Raw genomic sequence first — 15,333 nt, forward strand, 5'->3', positions numbered from 1 at the left:
TCACAGAGGACGAGCTAACAGAGGCCTTGCACACAGTGCCGTGCTCACAGAGGTCAAGCCGACAGGGGCCATGCTCACAGATCTTCCTCACAGTGTCCTTGCTCACAGAGGCTGTTCTCACAGCAGCCGAGCTCACAGGGGCCAAGCTCACAGGGGCCGAGATATCCGAGGATGAGCCCACAGAGGCCTTGGTAACAAGAGGCTGTGCTCACAAAGGCCATTCTCACAAAGGCTGTGCTCATAGAGGCCAAGCTCACAGAGGCCTTGCTCACAAAGGCCATTCTCAGAGAGACCAAGATCAGAGAGGCTGTGCTCAGAGAGGCCATGCTCACAGAGTCCATTCTCACAGATTCCAAGCTCACAGAGGTTGTGCTCAGAGGCCTAGCTCACAGAGGGCTTGCTCACAGAGGACATGATTACATAGGGCTTGCTCAGAGAGGTCAAGCTCACAGAGAGCTTTCTCACGGGCTGCGCTCACAAAGACTTTGCTTACAGAGGCCTTGCTCACAGACACCATGCTTACAGATCTGTGCTTACAGAGGCAGAGCTCTCAGAGGCCATGCTCACAGAGGCCTAGCTCTCAGAGGGTTTGCTGACATAGGGCTTGCTCACATAGGTGGTGCTCAGAGAGGCCTTGCTCAGAGAGTCCAAGCTCACAAGGGCTGAGCTCACAGGGTCCGTGTTTTTGGAGGCCTTGCTCACAGAGGCCGAGTTCACTGTGGGCTTGATCACAGAGGCCATGCTAACTGAGGTTGTGCTTACAAAGGCTGTCTCACAGAGGCTGTACTCACAGAGGTCTAGCTCCAGAGAACTTGCTAATAGAGGACATACTCACAGTGGCCTTGATCACAGAGACCTTGCTCAGAGTGGCCATGATCACAGAGACCTTGCTCACAGAGTCTGCTCACAGGGGACATGCTCATAGAGGTCTTGCTCAAAAAGGCCATTCTCACAGAGGCCGTGCACACAGAGGCCATGCTCACAGAGGTAATGCTCACAGATGCTGGGCTCACAGAGGCCAAACTCACAGAGGTCTTGCTCACAGATGTGATTCTCTAGGAGACCAAGCTCACAGTGCACATTCTCACAGAGGCCATGCTCACAGAGGTCTTGCTCACAGAGGCCTTGCTCACAGAGGACGTGCTCACACAGGCCTTGCTCACAAAGGTCATTCTCACAGAGGCCGATATCACAGAGGCTGTCTCAAAAGTCCTTGCTCACAGAGGCTGTCTCAAAGTAGCCTTGTTCACAGAGGACATTCTCACAGAGGCGCTGTTCACAGAGGTCGTTCTCACAGAAGACTTTCTCACAGAGGTCCTGCTCACAGAAGCCATTCTCTCAGAGTCCGAGGTCCCAGAGGACTTCCTCAAAGAGGGCTTGCTCACAGAGGCCATGCTCACAGAGGCCTAGATCTCAGAGGGTTGTTCACATAGGGCTTGCTTACATCAGCAGTGCTCACAGAGGCTGAGCTCATAGACATTTCTCACAGAGGCCTTGTTCAGAGATTCCAGGCTCACATTGGCCTTGATCACAAGGACCTTGTTCAGAGTGGCTGTGATCACAGAGACCTTGCTCACAGAGCCGAGCTCACAGAGGGCTTTCTCACAGAGGCTGTTCTCACAAAGTCCTAACTCACAGAGGACTTGCTCATATAGGCCTTGCTCAAAGAGGACGTTCTCACAGAGGCCTTGTTCACAGAGGCCAAGCTCACATAGGCCTTGTTCACAGAGGCCTAGCTCTCAGAGGGCTTGTTCGCATAGGGCTTGCTTACATTGGCAGTGCTCACAGAGGCTGAGCTCACAGACCTTGCTCACAGAGGTCTTGCTCACAGAGAGTGAGCTCTTTGCTCACAGTGTCCTTGATCACAAGGACCTTGCTCAGAGTGGCTGTGATCACAGAGACCTTGCTCAGAGAGCTGAGCTCACAGAGGGCTTTCTCACAGAGGCCATTCTCTCAGAGGCCTAGCTCACAGAGGACTTGATCACATGGGCCATGCTCACAAAGGGTGAGCTCACACAGGCCTTGCTCACAGAGGACTTGCTCACATAGACTTTGCTCAAAGAGTACATTCTCACAGGGACCTTGCTCACAGAGAGTGAGCTCCCATAGGCCATATTCACAGAGGCCTAGTTCTCAGAGGGCTTGCTCACATAGGCAGACCTCACAGAGGTTGAGCTCACAGACCTTGCACACAGAGTCCATGCTCACAGTGGCCTTGATCACAAGGACCTTGCTCAGAGTGGCCATGCTCATGGAGACCTTGCTCACAGAGCTGAGCTCACAGAGGACTTGCTCACATAGGCCGTGCTCACAAAGGACAAGCACACAGAGGCCTTGCTCACAGATCTTGCTCACCAGGTCCTTGCTCACAGAGGCTGTTCTCACAAAGGCCTAGTTCACAGGGGCTGAGCTCATAGAGGATGAGCTCACAGAGTCCTCGGTAATAAGAGCTGTGTTCACAGAAGCCATTCTCACAAAGGCTGTGCTCACAGATGCCTAACTCACAGAGGGCTTGCTCATAGAGGCTGTGAGCACAGAGGGCTTGCTCACAGATGCCGTGATAACATTGACCTTGCTTACAGAGGCCATGCTCACAGAACCCATTCTCACAGATCCATGCTCTCAGAGGATGAGTTCAAATAGGGCTTTCTCACAGAATCCGTTCTCACAGAGACCGAGCTCACAGAAGTCTTTCTCACAGAGGTCTTGCTCACATAAGCCATGATCATAGAGGTCATCTCAAAGAAGCCTTGCTCAAAGAGGCCATGCTCACAGAGGCTGTTCTCACAGAGACTGAGCTCACAGTGTGCTTTCTCACAGAGGCTGTGCTCACAGAGTCTGAGCTTCAGGGGCCATGCTTATAGAGGCCTTGCTCACAAAGGCCATTCTCACAAAGGGCTTTCTTACTGAGGCTGTGCTCACAGAGGTCTTGCTCACAGAGGCCTTCATCACATAAGCCATGCTCACAGAGGCCATACTCACAGAGGCCTTGCTCACAGAGGCCTTGCTCACAGAGGCCTTCATCATGTAAGCCATGCTCACAGGGGCCAAGCTCACAGAGGCTGTGTTCACAGAGGATGAGCTCACAGAGGCCATGTTCACAGAGGCCATGCTGACTGAGGTCATGCTTACAGAGGCTGTCTCACAGAGCCTATGCTCACAGAGGTCTAGCTCCAGAGGTCTTGCTAATAGAGGACATGCTCACAGTGGCCTTTATCACAGAGACCTTGATCAGAGTGGCCTGTGATCACAGAGACCTTGCTCACAGAATCTGTGCTCACAGAGGTCGTGCACACAGAGGCCTTGCACACAGAGGCCATGCTCACAGAGGCCAAGTTCACAGACACCATGCTCACATAGTCAGCATAGTCCATGCTCAGATAGTCCATGCTCACAGAGGCCGAGCTCTCAGAACCCGAGCTCATAGAGGCCTTGCTCACAGAGGCTGTGCCCACAGAGGACAAGCTCAGAGAAGCCAGGCTCACAGGGCTGGTGCTCACCAAAGTCTTGCTCACAGAGACCTTTCTTATAAAGGCCGACCTGGTAGATGCTGTGTAGAGGGGTCAGGAGGGCAGGCACGGAAGGGCTTTCCCCAAGAGGGCAGGGTGAGAGCCAGGCAGCAGCCAGTCGTCCCAGACACCCAGCCTCCAAATGCTCACTGGACCATGTGGCAGCCTTGACCTTTACATCATTCAAGGGCACAGGCTCGGCCACTGCTTAAAAGCATCTGAAGGTTCGGGGCCTTTCTGGTGTGGCTTGCAGAGAGAGATTAGTACCTAAAATGCAGCTCCCAAAATCCCCAGCCTAGTGCCCTGCACCTAAAGCAGTGGTCCCTGGGGGTGTAAGCTGGCGTCTGAGTGAATTATCCCAAAAGTCCCTCCAACCTCCCAGGAAATACAGCCAGGTGGCTCTGCATAAGCAATCCTTGGTGGCCACAGACACAAACATGCACACTGCTGGGGCTGAGCAGTGTGCTGTCTGCACAATGGAGTTGAACTGAACCTTGACCTGAGTGCAAGAGGAAGATGACCACAGGGTCTGAGGAGCCACGTCTGAGCTGACAGCACACAGTGCTGGTGACACACTGGGAGTTCTGGTGTCTAACCAAAGACCAGGAAGTGCTCTTCCCAGTTCCCTGCCCTGGCAGGGCCTGGCACGTGGGCCTCAGTGAGGTAGCTGTGGTCACTGCCAGTGAGATCGGCTCCCTGGGGGTGGTACAGTCCCCTGGCCATGTGCTCCCTGCAGCGATGGCTCCCTCCTCCTGCTAAGGGTCCCATTTATCCCCAGACATAGGGCTCAGCAGGAAGGCTGTCTCCTCCAGCTGCACCAGATGTTCAATCTACATTCAAATACTCTCCAGCCCCTCCCACCAGGTTTGCTGTCCATCCCTGGCACAAGCTACTGTTTTCTGAGCACTGAGGGTTTCCTGCCCACCCTCCTTCCATCTCATCTCCACAAAGGGACTGGAAATTGTCCTGGAGCACAAATAAGACCCTTCCCCATGTGCTCCCAGCCCTCCGACAGTCTCACCAGCCTTCATGCTAACATCCAGTCCTTTAAGTGACCTGCAAATCTTGTCCTAAACACCTCCATCTCCCCTGATACCTGCCACACACTGCTCTGCTAGCTGCCCTCGGGGGCTTATTCCCCCGAATCCCTCAAGTTCCTGACACAGGCCCTTTGCACATGCTGTCCTCTGCTCCTGCACAGCTTTCTCTCCAGGTCTCTGTGCAGGTGACTTCATGTGGGCAGGTGTCAGCTCAGCCATCTGCTCCTCAGGGGCTCCCCTTAGCCCACTCAGCCCAAGGCAGCCCCACTTCTGAAGTCATGTGAATGAGTATTCGGCATGATCTTGTCTTGTCTTAATTCATGGCTCCACTGCCCATCTCCCCACCAGAAAGAGGAAGGGTCTCCCCAGGCATACCACAGTGTTGTCACAAATTAGCCCTATGACACAAGCACATGGGTGGAATAAGTGAATGAATGTGGCTGTGGAGGGCTGAGAGGGGTCTTCCTTGCTTGGAAAACTGGTAAAAGGATGGGCCCAGCACGACAGGAGATCAGGGGTTGCCCCCAGTTTCAGAGATGAAGGGCCCACAGCATGGACCCTGGTTCATGGCCTGCTTACCTGAAGCTGCTTGAGGGCTTTCTGGGCTTGCTCTGGCTTCTAGTACTCCATGAATCCAAACCCCATGGAAAGCAGCACTCCTGGAACAGGGGGCCCACCATGAGAGGGAGCACGGAGTAAGCCAGGACTCGGCTTTTGATCCTTTCCAGTTCCCTTTCCAGTCCCCACATGGCCTCAGTTCCTGGCTTGCCGTTTACAACTAGTTCCCCAGCAAATTCGCCACTGAGTTTCACTATTAATTACCAGATGATTGATGTGATAATTAAATTCCTAATATGAACCCGGCTTCATAAGGGAGGAGAACTGACTCGGGGCTGTCCACTGTTCTACAGTAGGAGCCTCTACCTGGACAGCCCTGTCTCCATGTGGCGTCGCGAGCACCCAGGGCCGCCTCCTGGGGGCATTTCTGACCCCTGGATCTGGCTCCTGGATTTCGGGTCTAAACTTCTGACAGGGAGGTGAAGGTGCCCTGGCTCTGCCTGGTTCCCCACTCCAAGGCAACAGGAGGTCAGAGGGCAAGAGCAACAGCAGCCTCTCCAGAGGCGCTGCTTCTTGACAGTGTATGTGTGTCAGGCATAGAGGGGTAACACTGGGGATTCCCGTGGGGCACCCCAAAGCATAAGGTCTCTAACTGCACCTCTGCCTCCCCTGAAGAGCCCTGTGTGCTAGGAAACTTTGTGAACAGCCCAAATGTGGCTTGGAACTGCAGGGGGCAGGCAGTCCTGTCCCATGGTGACTGTCAGTTTGATCTCTGAGCAGAGAGCTTTTCTTTGGGGGCATAAGGCTGTGGGCAGTGGGCTGGTGGCATCTGCACCTGAGTGTCAAACATACTCCTGAGAAAGAGGAGCTCACCCAGCCTCCAACACAGCAGGACCATACTGCCTGGGAGGCCAGACTCTGCCAAGAGCAGCACCTGTCTCCCGGCCTCTGCGCCCGGGGATCAGCCCACAGGAAATGCTGACCAGGGACTGTGGGAGAGGGGCACATACTGGTGCCAAGGACCCAGCTCTACTGGCTCCCCGTGTGCCAGTTCTGCATGAGCTCTGCCCACCATCTCTCCTTGTGCCCCTCAAGGGTTAGTAGTATGACCTGCTGCTGCACAGCCGCCTGCGCCCAGCCACCCTTCATGCCAGCCCCAGGCCGAGCACAGCTCGTCCTGCTGCATCTAGCTGACCAGATACCACCTAGCTCTCCCCAGTGCCTGGCTGGATGGCAGGCTCCCGAAAGGACAGTGGACACCCCAAGAGACTGCTTCCAACACTGAAGATGGGGTGACAAGGTGCTGCTGAGTGCTCGCAGGGGTGAGGGCAGCCTCCCAGAGGGGTAGTGTCCCTGCTGGCCTGGTTTACCTGCTGCCATGGCATCCTGAGCAGACAGAGGCAAGGGACCTCTAACTTCACACACAAAAGCGTCTGCTTAAAACCCTCGGTAGTTCCCCACCAGGCTGCAGTCCAAACCCCTGCAGGGCATAAAAGCCACTTCCTAAGCTGGAAACTGCCTCCCTTTCCACCTCCTGCCTTGGCCTCTGCCACCAGGCTGCTCAGCCTCCCTGCCTCTAGGCCCACTCTGACTTGAAGAAACTGCCAAACCCTCCTGGTCCTGTGCTGAAGTCACCAGCTCACATGTCCCCCAGCTACTGCAGGTACCTGGGGACAGGGATCACATCTCTGGTGCTCACTGCCTGGTGGCCCAGGCCAGTTAGGGAGTGAATGAGCAGCGGTCACTCTTGACTCGTGCTGCACCCCACCATGTCCATGAATCAAAGGGCTGCTGCTCTGGGTATGTGGCTGTGATAAAGGACAAAGGACGTGTCCTTGCTCATGTTCTGCAGGGAACCAGGGCATGAATGAGGGGAGGCCAGGAGCGTCAGAACAAGACACGGGGCTGAAGGGAGAGGCCAGGTGGTCTCTGCCTGCCCACTACCTAATGGCCAGGGAGGTGCAGATTAATGATGTGGTGGAATGATCTAGAAGTTCTATGTATGGGTCATTTCCCTTGGAACTGAAGTGGGAAAGCCCACAATCAGTCCTTCTTGCTGTGTCTGGAAGGAGTGGGGAGGAGGGAGCCCCCAGGTGCTGACTGGTACCCTGCCCGCCCACTAGGTGCACAGCTCCAGGACCACGTGACAGTCATGCGAGGCTCTGGACAGCCCAGGATGCATGGGCCTCTTTGACTGCACAGCAGGAGTCTCCAGAAGAGAGGAGGGGCTGTTTCAGACAAGCCTGGCCGCCCTCCCCGCTTGCAGGTACAATTTCTTCTGGAACCACTTCTTTCCAGCCAAGATTTCCATGGGTTACCTGCTTTGCTCTTCTTGGAGATGGAGCAGCTCCTCACAGCGCCCACATTGGAAAACACCTGGAGAAGAGAGGATCATGCAGTCCCCGACTTCTGGGAGCATCCACCACCTGTGCGGGAGCCTCTCCAGTCATCTTGGGTCCACCCACGGGCACAGGAAGCAGGAGGCATGCAGAGCTGACCCCAGGAGGCTGCTCACTGTGCCTGGGCCTGTGGCAGGCCCCACACCATCCACCCACCTAATGACCCAGAGATGCCCTCAGATGCGCAGCAGAAGGCCAGGGAGCTGGCAGTTTGGGTCACAAAGCTGGACATGCTGGACCTGGACCTGGGCTGCTGAGTCAGGCTTTGAGCCACTGTGCAGCCTGCTGAGCTGTCCTCCCATGTCTGCCCACGGAGATCCTGAGTCATTCAGAGGTGGTGAGCAATGGCCTGTTCCAAGTAACCTGGCCAGTCCCCTGGACATCATCGAAATGGCAGTTGGGCTGCTTTTTTCCTCCACTTACAGAGGGAAGAACTAGGCCTTGGAACAGCTGAGAGGTCTGCCGCAGACCCCAGAATCCGGTGTCAGTTCAGGGGCATGGAGTCTACTGAGCCCAGGCCCGACCACCTCACTGCCCTCTGTGCTTAAAGCCAAAATAATTTAAAAATCTGTAAGACACACTCTACGTTTCCCCTCCCTTCTCCTGTCTCCCTTTAGAGCCCAGCTAAGGCACACTCCACGTGGCTCTGGCTCTGGCTAATGTCTTCAGTACCAAGACAGGATGCTCAGTACTGTCCACCAAGTGAGCGACGGGCAGCAGGAGGAGCAGAGACCCTCACACACACTGGCGGCAGACTCGTGCTTCAGGTGTGGGACCCTCTACCTGGAGGATCTCACTTGTCCTAGTCAAAACTTCAAAACAACCCAATGGGAAAGTTCCACTCATGCCACTATGACAGCTGGAGAACTGAGGCACAGAAAGGCTGCAGGGCTTGCCCATTAACAAGGAGTGAGGCCAGGATCCAGGACCCGGAGGACTGACCCCTGATCATGGCTCCACACTCAGGTGCTGGGACAGGGGTCCTGTGATCTGGTGTGCTTCCCGACAGTGCTCTAATGGGCTGTGTGAGCTCAGGACAGTGAGGCAAACTCTCTGAATCTCCATCTCCCAGTTGAACTAGATGGTCCTGGCTGAGCCTTCCAGCTCCAGGGCCTTTAATCCTGAGGACACCTTAAGCTGCTGTTTGTGCAACTCCAGGAAATGTTGATCCAAGAGTGATGTCCCACACCATGCCAGGAGTGACAAGGGACAACACAGGACCAGAGCTGGCCTGACAGGCTCAGAGCCACCTGCCTTTGAGACACTGTTAGGATGTACCTCTAAAACCAAGTCACGTGGTATCAGTGCTTCACCAGGTGCTCCGGGGCCCCTGGCCATGCTGCCTGCTTGGATCTGGGGCCTCTCCACTGCTGTGGCTGTCCTACTACCTAGGGACAGTCATGGCACGGAGGCAGGGTCAGTAGGACACTGCCTCTTCTCTTGAACCCTCTATAGAAATTTTAGAGCTCAGGGGACATTTTGAAAGGAAGGAGAATCAGAGATTTCCATCCTCTGATCATCTCCCTTCCAGGACAAGTTCACGGCTGTGAGCTGTGTCACTCATCCATTAAGCAGGAAATCTGGTGAGTATCTGTTCTGTGCCACGCTTGATTCAACGAAAGCAGCACCTCTGCTGGGGAGTCCTGGTTGGGGAGGCGGGGAGCTCACAGACCCCATCCTCTGAGTGGGAGTGACCCCTCTCCCATCCTGGCCCTGCAGTCCATGGGCTGCCATGCTCACTGGGCATCTGCCAAACCCCTGCCTGGAGCTCCCTACCCTGCCCCTCCTGCTCTCCTCCCACAGATGCAGACTCACCCCATCCAGACACGCCAGGTGGGGACACCCTCACTGACGGGTCTCCTGCAGGCTCCATCAGGCCATGCACAGTGGTGGCATTGACTTCTGGGCTGCTCACCACAGAAGCAGTAGGGGAACTGTTTTCAAGTGCACTTGGAACACAGAACCCCCCAACAGCAGGGATGGTGTGCACCAGGGCAGGCTGCCCACCACCTGAGCCGTGCTGGACAGAGAGCAGATGCACTTCCTGCATCACAGCCTGGAGCATCCCCCATTCCTGGTGGATACTCACTTACCTCAGCGTTTCCTCTGTGGTATTGAAGTTGAGATTTTTAATAAACAGAGTGCATCCTGGAAGGCTCTTGTCTTCCTCTTCCTCCTCCTCCTCTTCTTCTGCCCTTGGCTTGGAGGCCTCTACTCCTTCCTCTGCTGGCTTCTTACCTTCTGGGGTCTCACCATCAGCCACTAACCCCATCAAAAACAAACAACCCCATTAAGTAACATCTACCCACCAAAGCCAGGGTCAAAAGCATGGAATGCTATACTAAGGGGCTCTGCCTCCATGGCACAGTCAGGCGGGACTGCAGGTGTCAGCAGCGAGAGAGCCAGGGAGAAAGACAAAGTTCCACCGTCTGCCCCTGCTGTATTTTATTTTTTGGACTGGGGATTGAACCCAGGGACACCTACCCACTAAGCCACAACCCCAGCCATATTTTTTATTTTATTTAGAGACCAGGTCTCGCTGAGTTGCTTAGCATCTCCCTTTTGCTGAGGCTGGCTTTGAACTCAAGATCCTTCTGCTTCAGCCTCCAGAGCAGCTGGGATTCCAGACATGTGCCACCACATCCAGATCCTGCTCTGTTTTAAAGAGAATATGACAGATCTAAACCTACAAGCCCCAGATACAACTAGGCCACACTCATTTTAACTTCAAAATAAATTATGGAAACTATGTTCTTGAACCATGAACCTAAGCAAAATGTTATTTTTCCTTACAAAACTGCACTTAGTGAACTTTCAAACTGAAATGCATCTTAGAATTTTGCAAAAATTACAGAATGGGAAAACAGAGCATTCTAAAACCCCTTGAATATGGATTTGAAATACCCCTTGAACATGCATGTATATCAAAGTGGTTTTGTCTATACACAAGGAAGTTATAGTGTTTCGCAATAGTGGAAACTGGGAAAACTCACCACAGAGTCACAGACAGACCAGCAAGGCCACCGGGGGCTGGGATGGTAGGTTGCCACTGAAACGATGTGCTGAGGAATGCTGAAGGGCGCTGACAGACCCAGGGAGCTGAAGGTGAAGACGAGGAAGGTGGTGCATGATTCTGTCAGTCTGCTCAGGCGGGGAAAGCGCACATGCGCACGCAGCCGTGGGAACAGAGGGCAGGGGCCTTGGCCACTTCCGCAGCAGCAGACCCAGGCGGCTGCACCAGTACCTGACACCACTGCCCCTGCACCTCTCCCCCTGAAGGAACAGGTTCCAGGGAGAGGGAGGGTGAACGTAGCCTTGCCAGTTAGTGGTGGTGCCCATAGGTGCAATGGGCAGAAGGGGCAGGGCCATGGGCAATCAGGCAGGGCCCAGTGCGGGTGTCTGCCCCAGCGAGGGTGGTGGATGCCTCAGCCTCAGGACCATTGGAGAAACCCTACTTTAGGGAAATACTCTCAGTTTGGCTTAACCTCCCCAGTTTCACCAAGTCCCAAGAGCTGGGCCTGGGGACAAGCCCCTTCCCCAGAAAAGGCTCAACAAGCTATCCCATAGCCCCAGGGGGACAGCTCCAGGGAGGGGATTCCTCACCCCAACCCACCTTGGTGCTGAGCAGGTGGCAGCCCTGCCCCAGACTTCCAGCCCTGCCCCACAAGGCTGGCAGAAGCTCCCAAGGTCCCGTGGCTCAAGAGGAGCCCATGGGCTTCTCCCCAGCACGCTTTCCTCCAACAGCTCCACCTGTGCAGGGCCTAAGGGGGCTTCTGGGTGCTCAAACCTGCCCTGCACTGTCACGCCAAGTTCCAGGACCCTGTTCCCTGCCTCTTGCTTGTGCACTGAAGCTTTCCAGTCCTGATTAGCTGTCAACTGCTTAGCCACTGAACAAACCTTTCAAGCCTCACAGAAACAGCTAGTGACCGAGCTGGATCCCTCCCAGGGCCCAAAGAACACCTCCAGTCCTCCAGCTTCCTGGGTCCCAGGCCACAAGGAGAAAATCTACATGCAGGCTCCCTCCCCACCCAAGAAACAACCAACAAACCCAGCAAGGGACTGTAGGTGTGGGCATTGATACACAGAAACCCACTTTCAAACAAGAGAGGAGGAAACAGCCTACTAAGGACACAGCAACTCAGACTCCAGGTCCTGGAGGAGAACTTCAATCAAAGTGAAAGTCAAGACCATCAGCAGGAAGACCCTCTGGGTCTCCTGGTCATCCTGCATCTCAGAGGTTGAAGGCCAAGGAAACAATGGGCAGTAGATCTCCTGCCACATGCCAGGACCTCAGCTGGTTGCCTTGGCTACCTGGCCTCATCCACAACCACAGAGACCACATCACAAACACAAACAGGTGGAAACGGGAGGCCTCGGGAACATTCCGGCATCCCAACATTAGATGCCAAGCAGTTTCAGGAAGGCAAGACAGGTTCCAGAAGACTAACAGAAATTTATAGAGGGGAGAGTGTTGGGGACGATGGTGTCGCAGAAGGTTCATGGCCAGTGCAAGGGGTAGCGTCTCCTCAGCAATAGCCAGTTTCTGCCCCCTAGGGAGTCCAACTCGGTATGGCCAGAAGTTCAGAGTTTTAAAAAGAAGCAGAAAACTCAACTTTACATGGGAAAACCCAGTTTTTCAATCTTGGCAACCTAACTCAATGGCACGAGGCTTTTGTGCCAGGCAGGAGCTGGTTAACCGACCAGCAAGCAGACACCTCCCTCTTGCTCAGAGACCTCTGTCAAAGACTGATCACCTTCCCTGCACTGATCCAGGGGCCTGCCGGGGTTCCAGGAGTGGGAGCCCAGGGCACTTGGCAAAGCGGAGTCAACTCCACCCAACCCCGGCCCAGGAGCCTGGTCAGGTGGTCGCAGGCACTGCCTGGGGTGTGGGGTTTCGCTTTAGTGAGAGCTGAGCTGAGCTGAGCAGGCTGGGTCAGTGCGCACCTCAGGAACTGTGCTCAGGAAAGGTCCCTCCCTGGGCAGGTCAGCCGCTCTCAGCCCCACCCAGGAAGGGGCACTGGGAAAAACAGCTGGCTGGAGATGAAAGCTATGTTCCCCTGTGCCGGACCTTTCCCCAACAGCATAGGCTGGTTAGTTCCAGAGATGTCCACGTCCTAACCCTTCACGCCCACAAAGACATCCCTGCCCCTGGAGTGCCTGTATCCTGAAATGCTATGAGAAGAGGACATAGCAGTCTTTAGAGATCTGCTGACCACAGGAGCCTGGAGACAGCGGTCAGAGTGGCAGAGCCATGGGACACGCATGTGGGAACACAAGGCTGTGGGCCTGTACCGCCGGGCTCTGCTGTGTACCACCCATGCAGCCTGGGCCAGTGACGGAGCCGCCCTGCCTCCGCATCCCTCCTGCAGCCTAGAGAAAACCACACACACACACACACACACACACACACACACACACACACACACTCCTGCACTATGCTGAACTGTTAGGAAAAACAAGCGTCCACTACTCATCCACAGGCCTGGGTACTATCACCTGCCGTTGGACAACAGAGTGGCTGCCCTGCCAGTGACCTCTCAGTGTCTGCTCCCACTTTGCCAGCTCCTTTGACCTCATCCCTGACCCTGCTGGCCTCTTGCAGATGCTCAAGACTGCCAGAGCCATGCTGACCACAGGCCCTTTGCCCTTGTTACCTCCTGGCCCAACCAGCTTCCCTCCTCTCTTCCCAGGCCTGGTTTCTGCTTGACCAGTGTCAGTGCAAATATCCTGCCCTCAGACAGGTCTTCCTGGTCACACTAGTAAAAAAGATCACCATGTCTCTGGTGTCCTCTTTCCAGAGCCCCTAGCCTGTTCTGAAACGACCTTCCTTACTGGTTGTATCTGGGTCCCCAACTAAAGGGGAGTTCACTGAGGACAGGAACCAGCCTGATGCAGTTACCCCTGCACCCCCAGCACTGGTCCAGAGAGGACACTCCAAAAACATCTGCAGATGGCCAAGAAGTTGAGAGCTCAAAGGGAGCAGTGGGGACGGGCAAGGGCTCAGGCCTCAGGGCTCATAGCTGCAGGGCACATCCCCACGCCCTCCACATGTGTGACCTCTGGAGGTCACTAACCCTGGGGCTTCCTCTTTTCCATATGTGAGTGGGGACTGTGGTCTGAGCTGCCTGCAGGGTGACTGCGAGATGAACATCAAGGCTGTGCAACAGCCCCTGGGCCTATCCAACACCCCAGAAGCAACACTGCACCACGAACACTGTCCTTGGACCCTGCATGTCCAGCTGGCCAGGTTGGCACCCAGGGGAGCCCATGAGCCCCTCTAAGGGAAGGCAGCTGCAGGGGAGCTCAGCCCTCCTCCTGCAGGTTCCAGGCCAGACACCTGTGTATAGGGGACAGTGTCCCTCCAGGCCCTGAGTACAGGACCCAGCCTGACCCAGTCACCCCTGCACCTCCCAGCACCCCCAAGCCACCAAGCCAAACCCCACTGCAACCCACATCCAGGTCCAAGCAGGTCCAGACATGGCCCAGGCCGAGGCCACCAGCCAAAGGTCTTTTTAAGTAGTACTTTGCTGCCGGCCTCAATGGGGAGACAAAGGACGATGGGAAAGAAAAAATAAGTGACTGCAAAACTCAAGCAGATGTTCGCCAACAGAATCACCAGACCCTGGCAGGAGTAAGCAGCAGAGGGGCCCGCTGCAGGAGCAGGAGCAGGAGCAGGTGCCACTGAGCTCCTGGGCAGGAGGCAGGGAGGGGCTTATGCCACAGCCCCACAATCAAATCCAGGCACTCAGCGCCACACTGCTTTATTATAATCAGGCCACGCCACTCCTCTAGGCTCCTGTGCTGCTGGCCACCAGCAGACTGTTATCAGTTGCAAGCAGCTTTCAAGGACCCCCACATCTGGAGCCCTTTATCTGGAGATGGGAGTCTTGGTTGTGGGGAGATAAAACACGCTGGCCACTCCCTGGAGACTGCCAGAGAGCAGAGCAGTGTACTGCAGAGAAGCACGGTCCCTCCCGCTCCCCCTGCCCAGCCCCAAACACAGGGCCTGGGGCCTCTGGATCCCCCCACCTCCTGTCATCCTTCATCCTGAGGAAGCATCTGGAACAACGTGCAGAGGGAGGGTGGGTTGCCGCAGGGGAGAGGGCACAGCTCAGGGGACCAGGGACCGGGGGCTGTGCAGGTAACACAGAGGTTCCCAGAGGCTGCAGCGAGCCCAGCGGGACTGGACAAATCCTGGCTCTGAGGCCTCCTGTCAGTCAGTGAGCAGACACCAGCCCCTCCAAGCTGCAGGACTGTCGGGACCCTCAACACTAACCTGAGCCTGGGGACAGAAGAGCATTCTAACAGGGTCCAGACACTGGTGCCGAGAAGACACTGCTCACGCCCCAGAGCAGGCCTGCCCTTGAGACCTCTTCAGACATGGCCATGACCAGCCCAGAAGCTCCTGGGAAGTCTGGGCCATGTCTGTTGTGGCCACCCTGGACAGCAGCGGCAGAGTTACAGACATGGTCAGCATGGCATCTCCCCCTGTCCTCAGGGGGGTGCGTGGGTGCCACCCTCACTGTTCAGGGCCAGAACCAGCCTGAAGGGAGGCAGCTGGCCCAGCCCCAGAGTGGGCATGGGACAGGGACCCTGCCCACCATCACTGGCACGCATGTCCCACTCCCCAGAAGCAGCACCTCAGCGTGAGAACATGGAGAGCTTGGCGCCAGCAGGCAGGGAGCGGGCCCCGCTCTGCCCTGGGGCAGCACCCTCTCCGCACTCCCAGGGCCTGGCACTCCGCAGGGTGCATGGTCAGCAAGGCAGACGAGGTGCCTGCTTGAGAGGGCACCATCTAGTTCAAATGAAATCAGCCCAGCCAGATGG

General features: G+C 55.7%; 1 pseudogene; it reads right to left on the reverse strand.

Moving 5' to 3' along the window:
• Window positions 1-1,203: 1,203 nt before the first annotated feature.
• The window catches only part of LOC124974501 (probable RNA-binding protein 19), a 32,032-nt pseudogene continuing 17,902 nt past the window's right edge, over window positions 1,204-15,333 (reverse strand).

This window comes from Sciurus carolinensis, unplaced genomic scaffold, assembly GCF_902686445.1.
Source record: "Sciurus carolinensis unplaced genomic scaffold, mSciCar1.2, whole genome shotgun sequence".
NCBI lineage: Eukaryota > Metazoa > Chordata > Mammalia > Rodentia > Sciuridae > Sciurus > Sciurus carolinensis.